This window comes from Geotrypetes seraphini, chromosome 9, assembly GCF_902459505.1.
Source record: "Geotrypetes seraphini chromosome 9, aGeoSer1.1, whole genome shotgun sequence".
Taxonomy (NCBI): Eukaryota; Metazoa; Chordata; class Amphibia; order Gymnophiona; family Dermophiidae; genus Geotrypetes; species Geotrypetes seraphini.
Window position 1 is genome coordinate 140,792,982 of NC_047092.1, and position 23,255 is coordinate 140,816,236.

Below are 23,255 nucleotides of genomic sequence, written 5' to 3' on the forward strand. Positions count from 1 at the left end.
GTTTTCTCTTTCTAAAAATACTAGGACTAGGGAGCATGTGATGAAGCTACTGAGTAGCTGATTTAAAACAAAATATTTCTTCACACAACGTGTAATTAAACTCTGGAATTGGTTGCTGGAGAATGTGGTGAAATCAGTTAGCTTAGCAGGGTTTTAAAAAGGTTTGGATAATTTCCTAAAAGAGAAGTCCATAGGCCATTATTGAAATGGTTTGGGGAAATCCACTGCTTATTCCTAGTTTGGACTTGGGATGGCCACTGTTGGAAACAGGATGCTGGGCATGATGGTCCTTTGGTCTGTCCCAGTGTGACAATTTTTATGTTCTTATATTCTATGGTCGTCTTTGTATTGTACATCAATATTGCTATTCAGTTGTTACTTGACTAATTTAATCATAAACCTGAATAAATAATTTAAAAAATCTATTCCTTGTGCATTTTCTGGCTCCTATCAATTACCTCTTTGCTCCCTGACTCCTGTCACTCTTTGTCTTCCTTATCAGCTCATTAAGGGACCCTGTTACTAATGTGTGCTTGCCACCGCAAAAAATGGCTTATTGTGGGGCATACTGAGGCATCCTGTGGTGATTTAGAGATGTATGCATGTTACCCATGCATTAAAAATACAATTTATTGATTGATTGATTTAGGGGCCATGTCGGGGGGGGGGGGGGGGTAGAGAGTGGGCATGTTCTGTGCTAATCACAAAGCACAGCTACATTGTTGTGGCTGTAGGGGCTTATGTGCTAATGGCAAAATTAATGCATGACTATTAATTGAAAACAAAACAGAAAATTCATCCATTTTACTGCAGTGGTTTAAAATGCCTTAGTATGTGGGAAAGACCCACATAAAATCACCTTTTTACCCCTATTTGGTACATGGGCCCCATAATTTCTTTTTCTTTCCCTGCTTAATTTCATCTAAATCTTCCACTCTTATCACCCTACAGTCTTCTTGTATTACCTTCATACCTTTTATCCTTGTTTCTCTTTACCTGTTCAGACTTTTATCCTACAAAGCCTCTGTCTGGTTCCTACTCCACTTCTCCATGCATCCCTGTTATGTAACTGTTGTCAAAAAAGACACACAAATCCAGACCCTTAATAATGGCGTCGGGAGCGGACGCCTGAGCGAGCTCTCTCTGCTCGTTTGTACCTGAATCTGCGTTGGTGTCTCTTCTCCGGTGGCGACATGGGGAAGAGGAAGGGAGTCTCCCGCGTTGTTCCTCCGGCGGCTGAACCCTTTCAACGGCTGATTCAGTCTACCATAACGAGCGCCTTTGCTCGCATGGGTGAGGTGACCCCAGTTACTTCGGGAGGGAATCCGGATCTTTCGGCGAACCTCAGCGCAGAGAGTCGGACTACTTTGAGTCCGGACCAGAGGCTGGTTCCTCCCCAGCCCGGAAGTGCACAAGTGCAGGGATTGCTTGGAACCAGACAGTCCCGAGAGGGAGAGAGTGATTCCAGCATTGGAGGGACATCCCTATCAAGCCTTTCAATGGAAGGAGGAGATGGGAGCCATCAAGAAATCCCCTGCACTTTGGAAGAAGAGGTGAGAGGTGCCTCGGGAGGGAATACTATCAGTTTTGGGGAGATGAAGAAACCAGATAAGATAGACCTTTGGTAATTTCATCAGTCTCTGGTTGCACTTTATTCTTCTGACTGTGCATCCAATATTTATTCCCTTCTTTCAGCCTCCTGTATGCTTCCTCTCCTCAAGACCTCATTCCCTCCCCAAACTTTTTCTTTGTTTCACCCTGCCCCTTCTTTCTTTTTCTCTCTCTCCATACCCCCTTTCTTTCTGTATGTCTGTTTTTCTTTTACTCTCACCCTGCCCCCTTCTTTCTTTCTCTCCCCACACCATCTTTCGTTCTGTATGTCTGTCTTTCTCTCTCTCTCTCCGTGCCCCATTTTTCTTTGTTTCACCCTGCCCCCTTTCTTTCTTTCTGGCTTCCTGTCCCCCCTTTCTTTCTTTCTCCCTGCCCTCCCCTATGCTACCACCATTGGGAAAATGCTGCAACCGCCACTGGGGAATAGGCTGCCACTGCCGCCATCGGGAACAGGCCGGCACTGAGTTCGCCCTGCTTCTCTTCCCCGCGGGGCCGACCAACTCTCGCCACCCGACGTCAATTCTAACGTCAGAGAGGACGTTCTAGGCCAGCCAGGAAGCGATTGGCTGGCCCAGAACGTCTTCTCCGACGTCAGAATTGACGCGAGTGGCGAGAGTTGGTCGGCCCCACAGGGAAAAGCAGGGAGAACTTGGCGCCGGCCTGTTCCCGATGGCGGCGGTGGCACTCAAGTGGCTAAAGAGCCGCAGTTTGCCGGCCTAGGGAGAACACTGGAGGGTGGCCAGCTGTGCACCCCCTTGGGATGTAAACTCAGGGTGGGGTGGGGTGGGGCGGACCGCCCGCCCTCCCCCCCACCCTCCCCACCTTGGTATGCCACTATCTGTACCTCACTCCCTCCCTATGACCAAAAATTCTTTCTTCTATTCCCCGTATACACAACCATCTCTTTCCCTCCCTTCCTCTCTCCCAAGTCCATGCCTTCTGTGTCCAAAAACCCATTCTATCCCCCACCTCAGCATCTCTTTCCCTCCCTTCCTCTCTCCCAAGTCCATGCCTTCTGTGTCCAAAAACCCATTCCCTCCCCCACCTCAGCATCTCTTTCCCTCCCTTCCTCTCTCCCAAGTCCATGCCTTCTGTGTCCAAAAACCCATTCCCCCCCCACCTCAGCATCTCTTTCCCTCCCTTCCTCTCTCCCAAGTCCATGCCTTCTGTGTCCAAAAACCCATTCCCTCCCCCACCTCAGCATCTCTTTCCCTCCCTTCCTCTCTCCCAAGTTCATGCCTTGTGTCCAAAATGCACTCCCCCCCTTTTGTGTTCCGCGTTTGCCTCCCAGCCCATCTTTGCAACTTTCTCAGCAAAATGGAGCTCGAGCCGATAGGCTTGTCTTCTGTTTTCTGCTGCCCTGCCGCGCACAAATAGCTGACCGGAAGTATTCTCCGACGTCAGCGCTGACGTCAGAGGGCAGGCTTTGCTTAAGCCCTCTCTCCGACGTCAGCGCTGACATCGGGGAACACTTCTGATCGGCTATATGTGAGCGGCAGGGCAGGTAGGAACAGAAGACGAGCCTCGCAGCTCGAGATGTATTGAACTCCGCGGGTTCACCGTCAAGCTCTCTCCTGTGCAGTGGGGCGGACCGCTCCCTCCCTAGACTGTGGCCTAGGACCCTGGGGGAGCCCGGGCCCCCTGTCAGCTCCGGGCCCCTGAATGCAGGACTGGTAGTACTGCCCTGATGGCGGCCCTGCTGCCAATGGCCCAAAGAGTGCAAGAGTAGCTGCAGCAATGGATTCCACCGTTCCCAGATTCACCATCTCTCCTTTTCTCAACTACCCTTTCATCCATCATCTCTCTCCCTCCTTCCCCACCACCCCAGAGTGTACCACCTCTCCCTTTCTATTCCCATCTACCCTCCTATCCAGTATCTCTATGCTCCCTCCGTCCACACCATTCCTTGGGCCCTACATCTCTCCCTTTCTTTTTCCTTCCTCCAACCCATTGTCCACCATTTCTCTCTCTCTCTTCTGTTTCCAGGCCCATTATTTATTCCCCTTCCCCTGCAACCCCTCCTCAGTCCAGCATATCTCCTTCTCTTTGGACCCCCTCCCTCCATTTGTGTATTTGTAGAAGCGCTACACCAAAGGTCCACCTGAAGGCCGGTATTTTTCCCCATTTCCACCCTCGTTTGGCATCCCCCTGGCCTTGCCAGTTTAACTTTTAAAAGTAATTACAGCCTGCAGGTGATCGCCGGCCCTGCAGCAATTGTAACATGTTTCCTGTGGCCTCCACAGCACTTTCCCTCTGCTGCGGTCCCGCCCCTCCTCTGATGTAACATCCTGTTAACATCTGGGACAGATCGTGGCAGAGGAAAAGCATTGCAGAAGCTGCGGGAAACCTATTACAATCGTTGCAGGGCCAGTGATCCTCTGCAGGCCGTAATTACTTTTAAAAGTTAAACCAGAAAAGCCAGGGGGATGCTGGACAAGAGTGGAGACAAGGAGGAAACATGCTGGCCTTCGGAAGGCTCCCTTAAGTCACAGGGCCGAGGGCAACTAATGCATCTGTAGTCATGTGAGGCCTTAAAATATTGGGGGTGCCTGGGCACCCACAGAGCCGATGCCTATGTCTTTCTCCTCCACTGCCAATTCCAGACTTCATTCCTTTTATCTAGCTGCCCTGTATGCCTGGAATAAACTACTTGAGTTTCTCTACCATGCCCCTTCCCTTACCTTGTTTAAAAGCAGACTGAAAACCCACCTTTTAGATGTAGCCTTCAATCCATAACCCTACTCCCCACTGCCCTAGCCAACAGATTAACCATTCCCCCTAACTGTATCCATGACATCCTATTTGTCTGTGTTGTCTGTTTAGATTGTAAGCTCCTTCGAGCAGGGACTGTGTCCTTTGTGACTCTATACAGCGCTGTATACGTCTATAGAAATAATTAATAGTGGTAGTAGTATTTTTGGCCACTAAAATCTTAGCCTGCCATGTTGATATTCACCGTTGGTTGGCTAAGTTTATACTGGCCAAATATAGACCAGCTATTTGAGTATCCCAATTTGGCTGCTCGACAATGCTGACTAGAAGTCTGAATTTTGTGATAGCCAGCTAAGTCACGTGACATAAGCCGCTAACTGTTAATATTCAGCAGCCATCATGCACTGGATATTAGTGCTTAGGTGGCTATGTACTATTTAGCTAGCCAGGAGCCATTCCTGGCCAGCAAAATAGCTCTGAATATCAGGTAGATAGAAGTATATTTGAGTCTTGAAGTAAAAAATGATGAATCTGCTCTTCATAAAATATCCTTTTCCATGTGTTCAAAAATATTACTCATCCAGGAATCTGGATTCTAGCTTTTAATAAATAGTCTGTATAATTTATGTTTATTATAGATGTTTCTGTCAAGTTCAGCATTCTATATCTAGTATAAGGGAAATAACATGGCAATCCATGTACCCAAAAAGATCTATAGAACTAGCAATTTTCAAGATTTAGTACCATAGAAACAAGCGTCTTGAGACGGGTTATTAAACTCTGGCAGTGAGTTTAATGACAGTTTTGTTTTATTATTATTATTTGTTTTGCAGAACACTGGAAAGAGGGAAAAAAAGAACACTATAACTTTCATCTTCCTTTGACTTTAATCCTCTCAAGCAGTTCTGTGGTGAGTATTTCTTCACTGTCAAGAAAATGGTGCTGCTTGAAAAAAAAAAGAATATATATATATATAAGAAACTCAATATATATATATAAGAAACTCAATGCTTGTATTCTAAACAGACTGGAATAGGTAACATAAGCAACTGAATCTGGCATCATATTTTGAGAGGTCCAGAATATCACCACAGCTGGTATGCCTAAGTCTGGGCCTTAGGCTTCAAAGTTCCTGTTCTGTACACTGTTGGTCAGTCCCAAGCAGAGACACAAGAAAGATAGAAAAGGTGCCCTGTGGAGCTCAATTTCTTTATTATGACAAGGACTCGACACGTACATGTTTCGGCCTCTATGGCCTGCCTCAGGAGTCTGAATCAACGACTTTAGAAGCTGTCACATCGTTCAGACCAGCTGACACATCTATTAAGATCTATTTTCCAATTGACACACATTTTTTTACTTCAAGAACTACAGTAATAAGGCTTAATGTAAAGTTGTTGTTAATTCCTTCACAAAGATTCAGACTCCATAGAGGCCGAAATATGTACCTGTTGAGTCTTTATCATAATAAAGAAATTGAGCACAACAGGTCACCTTTTCTGTCTTTCTTGTGTCTCTATCATATGAAGGTAGGATCTCCTGTTTTGGTGCAACAGTCCCAAGCAGATGCAACAATTTCTACACTGGAATTCAGCATGGAGCCTGCAAAACCTCTAGTGCTGATTCAGGTCTTTGTGGCACCCCACCTTTTTTACTTGTATGGATTGCTACAGTAACAGGAAGCCTATGTAGGATTACCATGTTTGCAAAGCCAAAAGAGGATACAAAAAATAAAAATGGTTGTTAAAGAAATATTTAATTGTAACAAATGTGTAAATGGCTTTTGGTTAATGAACACACATCAAATAGTGCATGGGCGTCAAAACGAGGGTAGCCATAGGGGCCATGGCCCCCCCCCCCCAAAAAAAAAAAAAAATAAATAATAAAAAATTGGCGGTCGGAGGTCAGAAGAGTTATGGCTCTCATGACTCCCCCACCTATCTCCTCCCTGGCCGCTCTCATTTAAAATCTTCAGGGAGCCGGCAGAGGCAACGAGTGAGCCTGCTGCCGTCGGCCTGCCCCAGAAGTCTTCATTTTGCAGCAACTGGATGCTGCAGAATGAAGACTTCCGGGGCAGGCCAAAGGCAGCAAAGGAATGGCCCAGGCCGTGAAGGAGCCTGTCTACATTGCTGCTGACAATGCCAGTTTGTTATAAGGTACATTTAGTCTCACGGTTTGGATGGAAGGAAGACATGGGGTGGGGGGGGGTGCGCGGCAGGGGGGATAGAAATGCTACACAGGGGATAGGAAGAAGGGAGGGATAGAAGCTGCAAGGGATGGGAGGGATACAAGCTGCAAGGGTTCTGCTGCACAAGGGATGGGTGAGAGGGGAGGAAAGATGCTGCATATGTGGGTGAGAGATAGGAAATAGGAAGAATTGGGGTGGAGACGAGGAAGGGAGGGATGATCATTGTACATGAAAAAAATAAGACATCCCTGAAAATAAGACCTCGTGCCTTTTTTGGGCCCAAAATTAATATAAGACAGTGTCTTATTTTCGGTGAAATACGGTAGCTGGGAGGCTGGTGGGCATGAAGATCACTTGGTTAACTGCCTGCTTGGTGCAAAGGAGACAGACCTCACAAGTCACTTAGATAGGATTTTAAATAGTGCTGGGCGGAGCCAGCTATTTTGGTATATGTAGGTACCAATTACATAGCAAAATGAGTGAGGGAATTTCTGGAAGCCAAATTTAGGCTCAGGTAGAAATCTAGATCTTCTGGAGTATCATTTTCAGAAATGCTCCTCGCTCCACATGCAGGACCCAAAAGGGTGAGACTATGGTGCAGGGATGGGGGGTTTAAATATGTTAAAAACTAGGCAACCTTCTCGGTAAGGGAGAGCCTATTCTGAAAGGATGGATTACACCTTAACAGGGACAGAACCAGGCTGCTGGCACTAACATTGGTCCTAACATTTAAAAAGGAGATAGAGGATCTTTTAAACTATGATAGGGGAGAAAGCTGACAGCTGCCCGAGAACACTGGCTTGGTGTGGAGTATCCTTGAAGGATACTATTGAAACAGGATATTTAGGGAGTCCCAACAGTGAGTTTTCAATAATGCTGAAAGAAAGCCAGGAGTGCTTAAGAGGAAGGCAGATTAAAGGACTGAAATCCTAATCATCTTCTCAGCAGCCTGTTCATACAAGGAAAAAACACAATTTGAAGTGTCTGCATACAAATAAAAATAAAATAGGAGAGTTAGAGCAGGGGTCCCCAAAGTCCCTCCTTGAGGGCCGAATCCAGTCGGGTTTTCAGGATTTCCCCAATGAATATGCATTGAAAGCAGTGCATGCACATAGATTTCATGCATATTCATTAGGGAAATCCTGAAAACCCAACTGGATTCGGCCCTCAAGGAGAGACTTTGGGGACCCCTGAGTTAGAGTATATAGCACTGAATGATGAGGTACAGTGGATATAATAGGCATCTCAGAGACCTGGTGGAAGGAGGACAATCAATGGGACACTGTATTACCTCGGTAGAAATTATATTGCAAAGATAGAGGAGATCAAATTGGAGGAGGAGGGGGGGTGCATATATGTTAAAGATGGAATTAAATCAAACAAAATAAAAATTCTGTATGACATAAGATCAGGGGTGTCCACACTTTTTGGGCTTGCAAACTACTTTTAAAATGGCCAAGTCAAAATGATCTACCAACAATAAAATTTTTAAAAAACTCAAAGCACACTGTACGCTGAGAAAATGTTAATTATCATTTATATTCCGGGGGGTTTTCAAAGAGGTCAAGGCAGATGACTCTATGCACTGTCACCTCAGTAACAACCATACAAAAATAGACAAATATACCCCCCCCCCCCTTTTTACTAAACTGCGATAGCAGTTTTTAGTGCAGGGACCTGCACTGAATGCCCCGTGCTGTTCTCGACACTCATAGGCTCCCTGCGCTAAAAACCGCTATTGCGGTTTAGTAAAAGGGGGCCATAATGCAAAACATAGACAGCAGATATAAATTCTCAAAACAGACACATTTTGATCACTATATTGAAAATAAAATCATTTTTCCTACCTTTGCTGTCTGTTGATTTCATAAGTCTCTGGTTGCACTTTCTTCTTCTGACTGTGCATCCAGTATTTCTTCCCTTCTTTCAGCTTCCTGTATGCTTCCTCTCCTCCAGACCTCATTCCCTCCCCCAACTTTTTCTTCTTCTCTCCCTACCCCCTCCCCTTTCTTTCTGTCTCCCTGCATCACATCAGTTTCCAGAGGGTGTGAAAGATTTTTCTGATCAAGGAGTCTATCTGGTCATGTTCTGGTCCAGTGTTACACCCAATATCTTCATAGTGGGTTGAATGGGATAGCTAAGGTTATTGATGCACATTGGTGCTTTAGTGAAAGCAGCGACATCAAAATAGGATCTGATGGTGCGCAGTTTCCATAAGGTATAGTATCCCTTTTGAATTTTGTTTTTTCCTGGTTTAATTTCAGTTTAAATTCCCAGGAATTTAAACTGAAATTAAACCAGGAAAAATCAAAATTCTTCTTGGTATCATCAGAAAAGAATATTTTTTTAATCAATAATTAAGATCAATTCAATGTCATATACAATAAGTCCTACAATTAAAATCCTGGGAGTTGTTCTTGATCAGTGCTTGATTATGAAAAATCAGATTAGACCATATTAGGAGAATCACAGGTATTTTACTGTAAAATTTGTTTTTGAATGTTCATTTTTTTCACGTTTATAACATTTACTGTAAACACTCCAGCCTTCCTCTCTCTCTCTCTCTCTCTCTCTCTTTCTAGCTCTCCCCAAGAGTCTGAATTCTCTGAAGGTCCAGATTACAATTAGGGTCTGGATTCAAGGGCTGTGGAGTCGGTAGATAAATGTTCCGACTCCAACTCCTCAGTTTTTTGTACTTCAGACTCCGACTCCGACGAAATTTCCTCCGACTCCAACTCCTCGACTCCGACTCCGACTCCACAGCACTGGTTAATTTTCAGATCGTTAAAATGGAATGTCAAGTTGAGAGAAATGAGCATTTTCGACACCACCTTCTTTTTGCTTTTAATCAAGGTTCTAAGGCCGCAGAAGCTGCTCGCAACATTTGTGCTGTGTATATAGTGGGTGCTATAGCTGAAAGAATTGCTCGTGATTGGTATGCCAAGTTCAAAAATGGAGTCGGTAGATAAATGTTCCGACTCCGACTCCTCAGTTTTTTGTACTTCTGACTCCGACTCCAGGTACCCAAAATTTTCTCCGACTCCGACTCCACAGCCCTGCTGGATTCTAAGGTGGTCTGCATTTCTGGCATCTGGAGTTTTGGACTTGTACTGCAATACCTTTCTAAGTCATGAAATTGAAGGAACTGAACCAAGAAAGATCCGTGTCTGAGTTAGGCCACTGGTGAATAGCAAAGCTATAAGACATAGTTAAATAACACTATTAGGTTATGAGATCAAAATTTGTATAATAAAAGCAAAACAATTTTTAAGAGTCCTATTAAGCGCCAGCATTGACATAATTGACAGGATCTCTGGTGGGAGTTTCAAGAAAGTTAGATTGCATATAAATAGCTGATTCTTCAGAAAAAGTAAACTGCTTGTGTAGGCATTGTTTATTTCAATTGCATTAGCTCTCAGCTCAGTAGTGCTCCAGTACCTGTAAGTCTCAGCCCACACAGTGTTAAGAACAGCACACTTGTCATTTGTATAAGCATTTGCCATTAACTTGGAGAACAAAACTGGCACTCAAGTGCTGCAGAATCTTTTTCCAGGAGCTATGGCTGCTTTAATTTTAATTATTTTCTAATGTTTATTATTTGAAGCACACAGGGGGCCAGATAAGATTAAAAGCAACTGCTGAAGGCATCCTGTGAGCCAATTGCTACTAAGGATTCCCTTTTTTTCCCAGCAATTCATGACAGGCTTGGAACTGTATATATCCTTTCACTTTGATTTCTCACCATATCTGGTTATACAAATTATGTGGATTTCATAGAAATTTATCTAAGAGATCATGCACAGACCAGGACAAAAAATATGCCATGTAATTTCCTTCCTCCAAACTAGAGAATGACAAGGGGACAAATTTTCCCCCGTCCCCGCAGGAACTCAGTTTCTCAGTCCTGTCCCCGCAAGTTTTGTCGCTGTCCCTGCCCCATTCCTGTAAGCTCAGCCTTTAACTACACAAACCTCGAACACTTATGATTTTAAAGTGTTTGAGGCTTGTGCAGATGAGGACAGAGCTTGCAGGAATGGGGCAGGGACAAGAAAAAAGACTCGCCGGGACAGGACGGGAAAATGAATTCCCATGAAGATGGGGAAAAATTTATCCCCATGTCATTCTCTACTCCAAACCACAATATTTTATTTAAAGGACTTCCCACCCCCCACCCCCACCCCATCCCAACACCCCTTAGGCCTCAGAAATAAAGCCATGGAGTTTTGTTTCTCAAAACTACAATATTTTATACAAAGAACTTCCTCCTCCCCCAATCTCAACATCCCTTAGGCCTCAGAAATTCTCTCCAGTACATAACTTTTGACCTCTGTGGATAAAACATTTTCTCCCTTTAAAGAAAGCCGCGCTAGCAGCTGCCACTGTTTAGTCAAAATAACTAGGTGGACAGAACATAAGAATTACCGCTGCTGGGTCAGACCAGTGGTCCATCGTGCCCAGCAGTCCGCTCACGCAGTGGCCCTTAGGTCAAAGACCAGTGCCCTGAGTCTAGCTTTACCTGCGTACGTTCTGGTTCAGCAGGAACTTGTCTAAATTTGTCTTGAATCCCTGGAGGGTGTTTTCCCCTATAACAGCCTCCAGAAGAGCATTTCAGTTTTCTACCACTCTCTGGGTGAAGAAGAACTTCCTTACGTTTGTACGGAATCTATCTCCTTTTAACTTTAGAGAGTGCCCTCTCATTCTCTCTACCTTGGAGAGGGTGAACAACCTGTCTTTATCTACTAAGTCTATTCCCTTCATTATCTTGAATGTTTCGATAATGTCCCCTCTCAGTCTCCTCTTTTCAAGAGAGAAGAGGCCCAGTTTCTCTAATCTCTCACTGTACGGCAACTCCTCCAGCCCCATAACCATTTTAGTCGCTCTTCTCTGGACCCTTTCGAGTAGTTCTGTGTCCTTTTTTATGTACGGCGATCAGTGCTGAATGCAGTATTCCAGGTGGGGGCGTACCATGGCCCAGTACAGCAGCATGATAACCTTCTCTGATCTGTTCGTGATCCCCTTCTTAATCATTCCTAGCATTCTGTTCGCCTTTTTTGCTGCCGCCATGCATTGCGCAGATGGCTTCATTGACTTGTCGACCAGTACTCCCAAGTCTCTTTCTTAAACATATCCCTCAGTTCTTAATTCTATCTCAGAGGAGATCAAGGAAGAAATCTAACACAAAATTGTAGTTAATAGTCAAGGCCTTGAGGAGCGTTTTGACCGCTTACTGAAATTGGTAAGCTGATAGCCAAAAGTCTCCTCGAATTACCAATGACTGGCCATTTTATTGGGATAATAACATCATTAATTAATTAATTCATTATTAAACATATTTAGATGGTACAGCTTCCAATTACAATCCATTTACAAATTGCATACTTCAACGATATTCTATTGGTTCTATTCAAATCACATGGTTTCCGGTTAATTAAACTTCATTAGTATTTTTCCTTAGCAACAAGTAATGAACGACTCAACTCATCACATGCTATTGGTTTCACCTCTGTCTGCAATAGAAGGAAGTGAACAACATGCTCACCGAGGACATGCTGACCTTGTAGACATGCTCTATTCTATTGCAAACATCTAGTTTGCAAAAACTTTCTCATTGGCTAAACAATACACTTCTGTAGGCTACAATCATATGATTTCCCCTAACTCTACAAGTGACAAATATGTTAGTGTGTCTTTTAGCTTATTTTCAGGGAACAGTTATGTTATGACTTCAGTATCTTGTCCCAGACATTAAACCAAAATATTTTGTTCTATTAAGAAAAATATGTACTCTGCATGCTGTGCTGGCTATACTATGCTGTGTCACAAGTTTTTGAAGCATTTCTATTATTCAGCTGCATCTTTTTATATAATATTAGTGTCTTTTAAGGTCGTAATTAAAATTGTATTTAATACATATTGGTTATGGGCCCCCCCTTTATATTCTGCTTAATACAATTAGCGCCATCACCACGAAGACCATAGGGATTTAAAGAGCTTTAGGACTTTTGTCACACAGCTTTGTAAAAAGGGAGGGGAGATTGTTTGGCAGTTTACTTGAGAAGTTCCTGAATTTTACCTGGTCTTTTTCTATTGGGAGGAATTTTCTTCCTCTAACGGCCTCTTTTACAAAGCTGTGCTAGTGGCAGCGCTGCGCTAATGGCCCCGAAGCCCATAGAGATTTATAGGGCTTTGTGGCTGTTGCCACATGGCAGCCGGTAACGCGGCTTTGTAAAAGAGGCCGTATATTTTGCACAAAATGGAAATGTGTAGTATTTGCACAAACTACAATTATCAAAAATATGGTGGGTTTCTGGAATATTCTTGCGATGTACCAGCCTTTGTGGATTACAAACATGCTTAACAGTAGAGCAATGCCTTATTATAGGAAGTCAATATTCAAATATCATGGGCAGTGTGTTTTTTAAAGGCTACATTACATTAGGGATTTCTATTGTGCCATTACATTGCGGTTCAAGGTGGATTACAAAAGAGTTATCGAAGATGTATTACCACACAGCTTACATTTTCATCTGCTAATATGCTTTAACATGTATTAATATGTTAAAGACATGTTAGGAAATATGTTTATATGGGAGGCTCTCTTTAATTGTAAATTATTACTGTTGATTATTCATACTAGATAGATCAACTTCTGTTGATTTTAAAGAAAATATACTGTTATCTTTGAAAAGATCAAAATAAAATAAACTTTTCATTCTTTTCCAATGACGACTACTTTCTAAGTTGCTCCAGGGATTAATGGGGTACCATTGACATAGAAGCAGGGTTTACAGTGAACAGTGGCAGATGGATAGAGCTGTTCCAGAATTGTTTTTATTCTTTCTTAAAACGCAATCAAAACTTGAGAAAGCAAGAGAGGAAGGGGAACTTCAAGTTTCAAGTTTTATTAAAATTTTGATGTATCACAATATCATAAATTCAAAGTGATTTATAATTAAAAACAAGGTCTTAGTTATTAACTACAAGAAACACATGAACATTACAGACTTATACATAGGGGAAGTGGGGAGAACTACAATAAGCATAGTAAAGGAAACATGAAAGGTAAGTACAAAAGAAGGGTAAAAATTTTAAAAGTATAATAAAAAGTAAAAAGGAAATTAAAAGGTTTTTTTTTTTTAATTCTCAGAACCTAAGACAAAGGAAACCCGAATTTCTGCAATGAAAGGGGTCAAAAGAGAATCCGACAATTATGTTTCAAAGGCATCCTTATATAACCAGCATTTTAACAGTCCTTTAAATTTACTTAGCAATTTTTCTTCCTTAATAAATGATGGTAAAGAATTCCATATTTTGGGCGTTGTAACTGCAAAGATTATATCTTGTCTTGTATTTATTATACTAAGTGATGGAATTACTAGAAGGTTTTTGTCCTCTGATCTCAAACTTCTAGTAGGAATATATGGAATAATGTACCTTTCTAGGAATTATGGGACTTTAGTTGTTAATATTTTGATTGTTAATAATGCTATTTTATAGGAGATTATGTGAACAATTGGGAGCCAATGGGCGTCTTTGAGAAGAGGAGTCACATGATCAAATTTTTTCCTATTTGTTATAAATTTAATTGCGGTGTTTTGAATTAGTTGTAGTCAACAGATTTTAGAGCGACTCCTTTATAGAATGAGTTGCAGTAATCTAACTTTGAAATGTACAAGGACATTCAGTGAACATGAATCCAAGAATGGAACAATTGATCTGATCATTCGTAACCTCTGAACACAACTTCTCACTACTTTACTAATCTGGTTGTGATATGTCAATTTTTGATCGAGAATAACCCCCAAAACTCTAATCTTAGTAACTTAGTACTTAGTTGCACCATTCAAAGCAGGAATAGAATTTTGGTGGCATTTTTTGCAACTGGAAAGGAAAGCAGTGCTACCTTGAAAGAAACAGGCAGTTCCATGTACGATAACATGAGAAACCAGGCAACGATTAATGTTCCTTGAATACCTAGAATGCTGTCTCAGAATATTGATTGTAATAATGTCCCTCACTCCCCATTCACACATACATTCTGGGCATTTTGAAAACACTTCAGATCAGTATGCATTAACCTTAAGTCATCTTGCAAAGCATGTGTTTAATTGAAGTTTGGTGCTACGGTCACTTCTCATCTCTTTATTCTGTCAGGGAGCTCAGTGCCTGGTGGAAGTACTAAAATATATTACTGAAGTAGCAAGCATTTTTCTAGATTATCCAGTTTGTAATTTAAAAACAATATCAATAAGAATCCTTATTTAAGCACTGTGTAGGCACTACATAAATGGATAAAACATGTGGCATGAACAATCGAAAAGCAGAGGCTACGAGGAGCTTTTTAAAATTAGGAATTTATTGTAAAATTATATCAGCATATAGGCTTTTTTTTAATCACCCATCGTGAAGGTATTAGCTCCAACACTCATAGGAATTCTATGAGCATCGGAGCTAATCCCAGTGCTGCTCCTTGTGACCCTGAGCAAGTCACTTAATCCACCAGTGCCTACCACTTTGAATATCAGCTTTGAAAAGCCAAAGCCACACAAAGGTAGTATGCAAGTCCCCATTCCTTTCCCTTCCCATTTAAAAATGACTGGGACACTTCCTCCTTTCTGATTTAATGAGACTTCATTACCCAGAAGACACCTCTAAGTTACCTCAGCATTATTGCTATTCTGGGGCAGTCCTCTTTAAATCCTGAAATTGCAATATCAGTAATCTATCTGTCTCTGGGCTATTCTAAGAGACTGCCTATCTTGCCCTTTAATTGGGCTACTACCTTAAGGTACACTAAGTAACTTCACACCTGAGATTTCAAAAGTATAAGGAACAGATCTTTTTTTACAATTTGCCCATTTCAAGAAACATTTACACATATCTCCTGTCTCTTTCCTTCTTAATAGCAAAGAAAATATTATACATTCTCATATATCTCTCCTTATTAATTCCAGGGATATATTATGTATCTCATCTGTGCACTTCCTTAATTCTTCTTACATAGTTCAGTACAAGGATGCTTTCTCTCTTGTGCAAAAAAAAACAACCAACAACTATTTTCTTTTCCCTTACCCTACTCAGTCCATGCATCCAGTGCTACTAGCTTACAGATGGGGAAGACTCTTCATGGTTACTTCTGGCCCAAACCATTCCCTGGTTATCAACTCTCTTGAAACACATTGTAGGTTTACACCATTCAAGAAACTCACTCTGATCTTCACTCCTCAAGCCTGTGTAGCACCAAACTCTTTGGTAGGTGATCACTTGGAATGCTCGTTCACTGGGAGAGTTACCTCAGGCTGCAATGGTGGAGTTCGCTTATCCAGGCTGAGTGATTTCAGATGCTGAATACCTCCAATTGAGCTCCTCTGCACTTCACATAGGTGTCCATAATATCAGCTTGGTGTTGCGGGTCTCCGAGGGATAGACCCTCACTCTAACCCTTCATTTATCAATCAAAAGAAGGAAAAAAATAAAAAAGAGAGAAAGAAGGAAGAGTTCAGATCCAATAATAAGCCTACCGCTATATTGACTCCAACCCCTAGTACATATACTTTTTCTGTGTTTGGATTTTATTATGGTACTAGTCTTTAAGCCTGTTACATTAATGGGTGCTAGAATAGATGTCTTTCTTTCTTTCTCTCTCTCTCCTTGGCTGCTTTCTGTCTGTCTGTCTTTCTGTCTCTATCTTTCCTCGGCTATCCACCACCACCCTTTGCCTGCTCCCCCTGTTCAGCAGCACATCTTCCCTGCTCCCCCTGTCCAGCAACACCTCTTCCCTGCTCCCCCTGTCCAGCAGCACTCTTTACCTGCTCCCCCTGTCCATCTTCCCTGCTCCCCCTGTCCAGAAGCACCTCTTCCCTGCTCCCCCTGTCCAGCAGCACTCTTTAGTTGCTCCCCCTGTCCATCTTCCCTGCTCCCCCTGTCCAGCAGCACTCCTTACCTGCTCCTCCTGTCCCTCTTCCCTGCTCTCCCTGCAGAAATGATTCCCGGTGTCTTTGAACCACTGATGCTCCTCTTCAAAGCAGCCTGCTGAGGTTCGCAGCCGGCTGTAGTGAACCTCGCAGGCCGCTCTCCACCTCGGTAGCACATTCCATCTGACGCGATCCCATGCATCAGAGGGAATGTGTTACGGAGAGGTGCAGAGCAGCCTGCGAGGTTCGCTACAGCTGGCCGCGAACCTCAGCAGGCTGCTTTGAAGAGGAGCAGCAGCGACGGCAGCAGTTGGTGGGGGAGGGGGGAGTCGCTGGCGTGTTCCCTGCCTCTGTGTTCAAAAATGGAATTCAGCACAAACCCAGAGACCACGGTGGCAGGGATCATGCTGTCCTAAGTGCGCATGTGCGCTTAGGATTTTATTATAGAGGATTCAACTTTGGTGAGCCTAGAGAAAGGTAGATAATAAAGCTTTAAGTAATTAATTAAATAATCATGGAGATTATGTTTAAAATTTAAAGGACCCAATATTCAAAAATGCTGTGCTCCCAAATTAGGCTCCAAAATTTGTGCTCTATTTTCAGCCAAACTCAGAAGCCTAAGTTTTCATTTGAAAGTCATCATAATTTAGGAGCAAATAAAGCCTGCCATTCATTTGCTTAGATTTATGAACCTAATATATGACGCTAGTGCTGAAAATAAGCATTAAGGCTGAGGGTGGAGGGGGAGGGGGTCATCAGGCTGCTTTAGGGCTTTAAATCATTTTAGTTGCTAATTAACTTGACTCAAAGAGCCTAATACCACTTGTCTAAATTTACAGTGGTGATAGTTAAGTCACTGTGGGTTAAATAGTAATGAGATGCAAATGCATCTTGTGCATCTCATTACTATGTAAATAACATAATGCAACTTGCAGTGATACAAGCAAGTCACTTTAAGGGCAGCAAATTACAATAAAATAACTCCAGCCAAAAACTGGTACCATGCAAAGAGCATTGGGATTCAAGTCGCAACTTGTTGCTCTCAGCTATAGCGTAAAGGGGTCACTGCACAGATTCTGAAACCCCGTCAATGCAAATCCTCCAGCCCTGATACAATCCCCCACTCCCTGATGAAGCTCCCAACTTCCATAAGTCCTCTTCATCCCATCTGTGTGCCTGCACCAGTCTGGCGTGCTGGTCTAATGGTCACAGGGCAGAAGTAACCCCCTAGTGGTAGTAGCACGACTACTGCTCAGGGTCAAAATAACAAAACAAAATACATTCACAAACAAACTGGCGAGAGGAACTCTTATCAATGAAATATAAGTGGAGAAAAAGACCTCAGTGTCACACTGGATAAGACAAATAGCATATCCAGGGGACAATCTAACTTCAAATAAAAATTTGAAGAGGACACATCCCTGGTCATAAAAAAACTCCACTCAAACTGACATATTGCTATTTTCAAAAAGTTACATAGTAAGTCTTTCAAGAAAATCTAGTAATATATTTAAGTAGAATTAAATCAACAGCACTTATTTTCAATAGACATTCCCTCAACACACAGCTCCATACAGGAAAAGAAAAGGTACTATGAAAATTCTTGACTCCACATGCTTCGTATGTTATATTGAATTAATCCACTTCTGAATGTCCATTTAACGATCTTCCTAGGTGTGCCATTTTGACAGCTGGTGCCAGGATAACAGAAGCAATTGGGAATTGCTCCTGCCCTGTGACTACTAGACCAGCAAACTAGATAGGTATGGGAATGGGGCGGGGGAAAATTATGGAATTTGAGGGTTTCATCAGGGGGTGGGGGACTGGATCAGTAAGGAGTGGGGACTGAATTAGGGATGGGGGGGCTTTAATGGAGGGTGGGGATGTACTTCAGGAGTGCGAGAGGGCTCAGAAAGCAGTCTCTGACCTGGGAGCATCAGCCGACACTTTGTGACCTGATACTCCTGGAACATTGGAGGTGGCTCACAAACCTGGGTTGCTGGATCCCACGTAAAAGTTTACTTTTTATAACACAATACAGTGGCATAATGAGGAGGCGGAGAGGCAGAACGCCCCAGGAGCTATCTTGGCAGGGGTGCCAGCACCTTTCCTTTTCGTCACTACCTCACTTCACCCCCTTTTCTTCAGCACTTCTCCTTTTCTTTACCCCCTTTTCTTCAGCACCTTTCCTTTTCTTCACCCCTTTTCTTCACTCCTTCACCTCTTTTTCTTTACCCCTTCACCTCCTTTTCTTTACCCCCTTTTCCTTTGTCCTCCCTGCTGCTCGTGCCGGCCTCGGCTCTCTTTCAGACACCACTTTCTAGTCACGGAACAAGGAAGTGATGTCAGAGGACAGCTGAGGCTGGTGCGAGCAGCAGGGAGGAGATACTGCTTGCTGCCGGTGAAGATTTGAAGAGATACGCGGGCTTGTGGAGCATGTGGAGGGTATGGCAGGGAAAAGTGCAGCGTGTAGGGGGTGCACGGCATGGTGATGCCAGGCACTACTGCCCCTGGTGCCTTCTTCCCTCGATAGGCTGCTGCCTTGATAACTTCCCCCTAACCTCCTAAAATTTTCCCTGCCCTATATTTTTCCCTTTTGCCACTCATTTTTTTACGCTCCTGAATTTAAGAGCTTATTGAATTTTTGAGTAGTAAATTTAGGCACTGAACCTGCGCAAATTTTTAAAAAGACCAATTTATGAGCATAACTCTTAAAATTAGAAGCATAAATTTTTTGTATATTGGGCCCAGTGATATCAGGAATACATCATGGTGCATGTATGTGATGACACTCTGAATTGTTAAATAGGAGCAGACATGGTAATTGATGCCTTCAGCAGTAACAGGGGAGGCTGGACTGAAGCCCAGACATTGGCACGGACTTTGGTTCAGTTTTCTGTCCATTGGTGGGGGAAAACCAAAATAAAAACTTTGCTTAGTATAGGTCTGCTTGCCAGCTTTTAAACAAATTTAAAAAACAAAAGTAGAAACAATGAGATAATCCCATCAGCATTCAAATGAAACAAAATGATCAAACGCTCATATTTTGGAGGCAGAATTTTCTGCTGTTTTAGGGAAAAAAATGAGAAAGATGTCAAAATTCCAATCATCATACAACAGCAATACTGAGAGGTAGAAACCAGGTTGTCTGTAAACTAAGTTCTGAAGAAAACTGTGACCTGTGGCCCTCCCTCCCCTACTCAGGAAGCCAATGACTGGGTTATTCGTAGAAAAGGATAGGGCCTAATCAGAGAAGTTCCTTGGTGACTCCAGATGAAGGACCACAATACCTTAGTTTGGGCCTGTGATGAAACAAGGGTGTCTCCATGCACTGAGGTACCAATGCAGAAAGCTACTACACAGTTACTGCAGGACATTACTGATTGAGCAATGCAGAAACAGGTTGAGTGCAGGTGTTAACTCATGTAGATGACATGGAAATGGATGCTAATTAGGTCATTGAGCATTCCACTTCAATGCACAGAAAAATAAAACAGGAGAACAGGAGTTTCTGATGCACACATAACGGAAGAAAGTTTTCATTAGGTCTAGAGCAGTATAGCCTGAAACGATCCACCCCCCATCCCACCCTAATCCAAGCAAATCACCCTTCTTCCCCCGCTATTTTAAAAACACTTACCTGGTGTCTAATAACCCCTCTACCCCTACCTCCCCCTGGCCTGCCCTGAAAGTTTATGCTTATTAAAAACTTTATATACTACGTAATAGCCAAAAACGATCCAAGCGGTAACACAAAAATTATTGATGACTAATGCACTCCCCACCCCAACCCCTCCTCGAAGCGCCGAGTCATACCTTAAAAAAGGCAAGAGTAATGACCACTTATTTCTGCTTCTGGCACCATCATCTTGAAAAATGGCTGCATTTGACTCCACACACTGCATCCTGGGATGCATTGAACAGGGTCAGTCTGCCATTTAAAGGATTATTTGTTGAAGTGCCGGTGATCCAAGATGGCTGCCGCTATCTGAGTGCTGACAAGACGCTGGAGAGTGTCTCTCTTACCTGCTAGAAATAATGCCGAAGAGAAGGGGTAGGAGAGTCGGTGGAGCCTCCCAGCGCTCGAGCCCCATAGTTCTAACTGTTGATGACATTTTCCGACGTCTTCAAAGTGAGTCAAGTCGTTTGGGGAATCGCCCGTTGGGAGCGCCGGCTGAGAGGAGTGCTTCGGCAGATACCCCAGGGCTGGACGTCACGCTGAGACCCGACGTCAGGACGCCTCCCTTACAGCCGTTGCTGCTGGGAGCTAGCTCTCCGAGGGAGGAGAGCATGTCCAAAGAGGCAGAGTTTTCTTCCCGAGAGGCCAGTGAATTGGAGGGCTTGCTGCAGGGAACATCACAAGGGGAATTTCTTCTTGTTAAAGAACCAGCGACCGGGACAACTGTGCTTAAGGGACAACAAGGCACAGGGGAGGTAAAGCACTCAGATGAACAGACTAATATTGCACAAGTACTTTCCTTTGCCCCTATTCTGCCCCCAGAGGTTACACTGGAATCATTATGGGATTTGATTTCCAGTTTGGGCAATTCCCTTAATCCTCAGATAAAGAATTTGGAAAAAGAATTAGAATTCCAGAGAGAAGAAATTAAAACTGTGAAACAAGACATTGTAGTAATAAAAACTGAGATTCAAGAAGAAAAGAAGGACTTAAAAATGTTTAAGAGTAACCAAGATTTAATTGTGAAAGACAATCTTATTATGAGAAGAAAATTAGAAGTACTTGAAAATAATAGTCGGTTTAATAATTTGCGTTTGATTAATTTTCCAAAGGTCTTGTCAATTCCTCCAGGAGAAATGATAAAACGTTACTTTCTGGAAAATTTAAAAATTCCTGAGAAATCATTGCCACCATTGTCAAGAGTGTATTACTTGCCTAATAAAAAAAAATCAGGATTCTCAAAAAAAAGATGAGGATGGTAGACCACAGGAAAATCCTTTGGATGTTACCGCTTTATTGGAACAATCTGATAGAGAGGTGGCTAGTCCAGCCACTCTCTTACTGACTGTGGCTTTGGCCCCAGACAGAGATTGGATTCTTAAACTTTTCTTTAAAAATAGATCCAAAGATTTCCTTGGCTTCCATATTCAAGTTTTTCCTGATGTTTCGAGAGAAACTCAAAAAAGAAGGAGGGAATTCTTATTATTAAAACCAGGTGTGACCCAGATGGGGGGATTATTTTTTCTTAGATACCCTTGTAAGTGTGTAATTAGGTATAATTCCCTTAAATATATTTTCTTTGAACTGTCTCATTTGACTTCCTTCCTCTCCATGAAGCGCCTTGAAAAAGGAGAAACATCAGTGTCTTAATTAATTTATGCTCTCTTTCAGCACAGATGATGTGTTTTGGTTTAATTTGTTATTGTACTATATTTACTCCTAATTCCTTAATCTTGGATCCATTATTGAGGACTAGTGTGCGATTAAGTTGGATTTATTACCTTTTTTTGTAAATTTTGGTTTATTTTCAAGTTTGAGAATAATTAATGATATGTTTTCTTGATTGCACTTTTCTGTATAAGATTGTATGCTTGTTAAATTTTGAAAAATTTATAAATAAATAATAATAATAATAAAAAAAGGAATATTTGTTCATGTTTTCCTGGAATTTTGTGATACAATGTGGGAAGGATGAATTCCAAGAACATGTTAAAAATGCATCTGACTATCAATGCCTTCCTGTGTTACTTCTGTTGTTACTTGTTTTACTATTGTTTGTATATGGAACTTAAGTTGATTTGTAAACCGCATAGTCAATATGCGGCATATAAATTTTTAAATAAATTGGTAGTATGGATGAAGAAAATACACTATTCCCCAAAGTGCATATACACACTATTAGGAAAGATTGTGCACTTTTCCGAAACAGTACTCCCTATTTTGAATAGGGTACACTCTTTCTAAAGAATGTATACTTTTTAAACACAGGGTTAAAAAAGTTAGGGAGGGGAGAAGGTCCTTGCCATTTTGGGCAGAGTGCAGAAGAAAAATCAAGAAATGGAGGTGAACAAAAAAATGGAAGTGTAACGAAAGGTCCAAAAAGAATTATCAACGAACCAGATAGAGCTGTGTTTGGCACAATGCCTGAGTCAAGGGTTAATGTGACCATACGTCCCGTTTTGAACGGGACCGTCCCATTTTTAGATCGCCTGTCCCATTGTCCACAAGCACAGCTTTGGGATGCCAAAAGTCCCATTTTCAGAAAGTGTGTCCCGAAGCTGTGCTTGGGGACAACGGAACAGGTGATCTAAAGGCAACGCTTCTCCCTGCTTCGCCGACACAGCAACAGATCAGATGCATGCAGCAGCGACTGCACAAGCCTCCCCCCCTCCCCCGACATCAATTCTAATGTTGGAGAGGAAGTTCCGGAACTTCCTCTTCGACGTTAGAATTGACGTTTGGAGGGAGGGGGAGACTTGTGCATTTGCTGCTGCATGCACCTGATTGCTGCATGCAGTTATTAAAATGTGCTGCTTCAGTGTTGGCTTGGAGAAATTGGCGCCGGCTTGGGGGGCGGGCAGGGAGAGAGAAAGAAAGAAAGAAAAGTGGGACAGGGAGACAGAAAGAAAGAAAAGGGGGCATGGGAGACAGAAAGGATCCACATGGGGTCTGGTCTCTAGAGCTGCACAACTGCGATCAGCTCAGCGTCCCAGCAACCTATCCCCCACCCCCGTAATGATCGCAGCAGGAGGGATGCCCAATCCCTCCTGCCCGGCACCCGCCGTGACACCCCCCCCCCCCCGAATGATCATGGCAGGAGGGATGCCCATTCTCTCCTGCCAGAACCTGCTGCGACCCCCCCCCCCCCAAT

General features: G+C 42.9%; 1 long non-coding RNA gene across 1 annotated transcript in view; it reads right to left on the minus strand.

Moving 5' to 3' along the window:
* Positions 1 to 5,150: 5,150 nt before the first annotated feature.
* LOC117366357 overlaps positions 5,151 to 23,255 on the minus strand; it is a 91,354-nt gene continuing 73,249 nt past the window's right edge. Inside the window, exons 2-3 of the long non-coding RNA XR_004540565.1 lie at positions 15,721 to 15,953; positions 5,151 to 5,265 (exon numbers count right to left, since the gene is read on the minus strand). This is a non-coding gene — a long non-coding RNA (uncharacterized LOC117366357). The remainder of the gene's footprint in view (positions 5,266 to 15,720; positions 15,954 to 23,255) is intronic.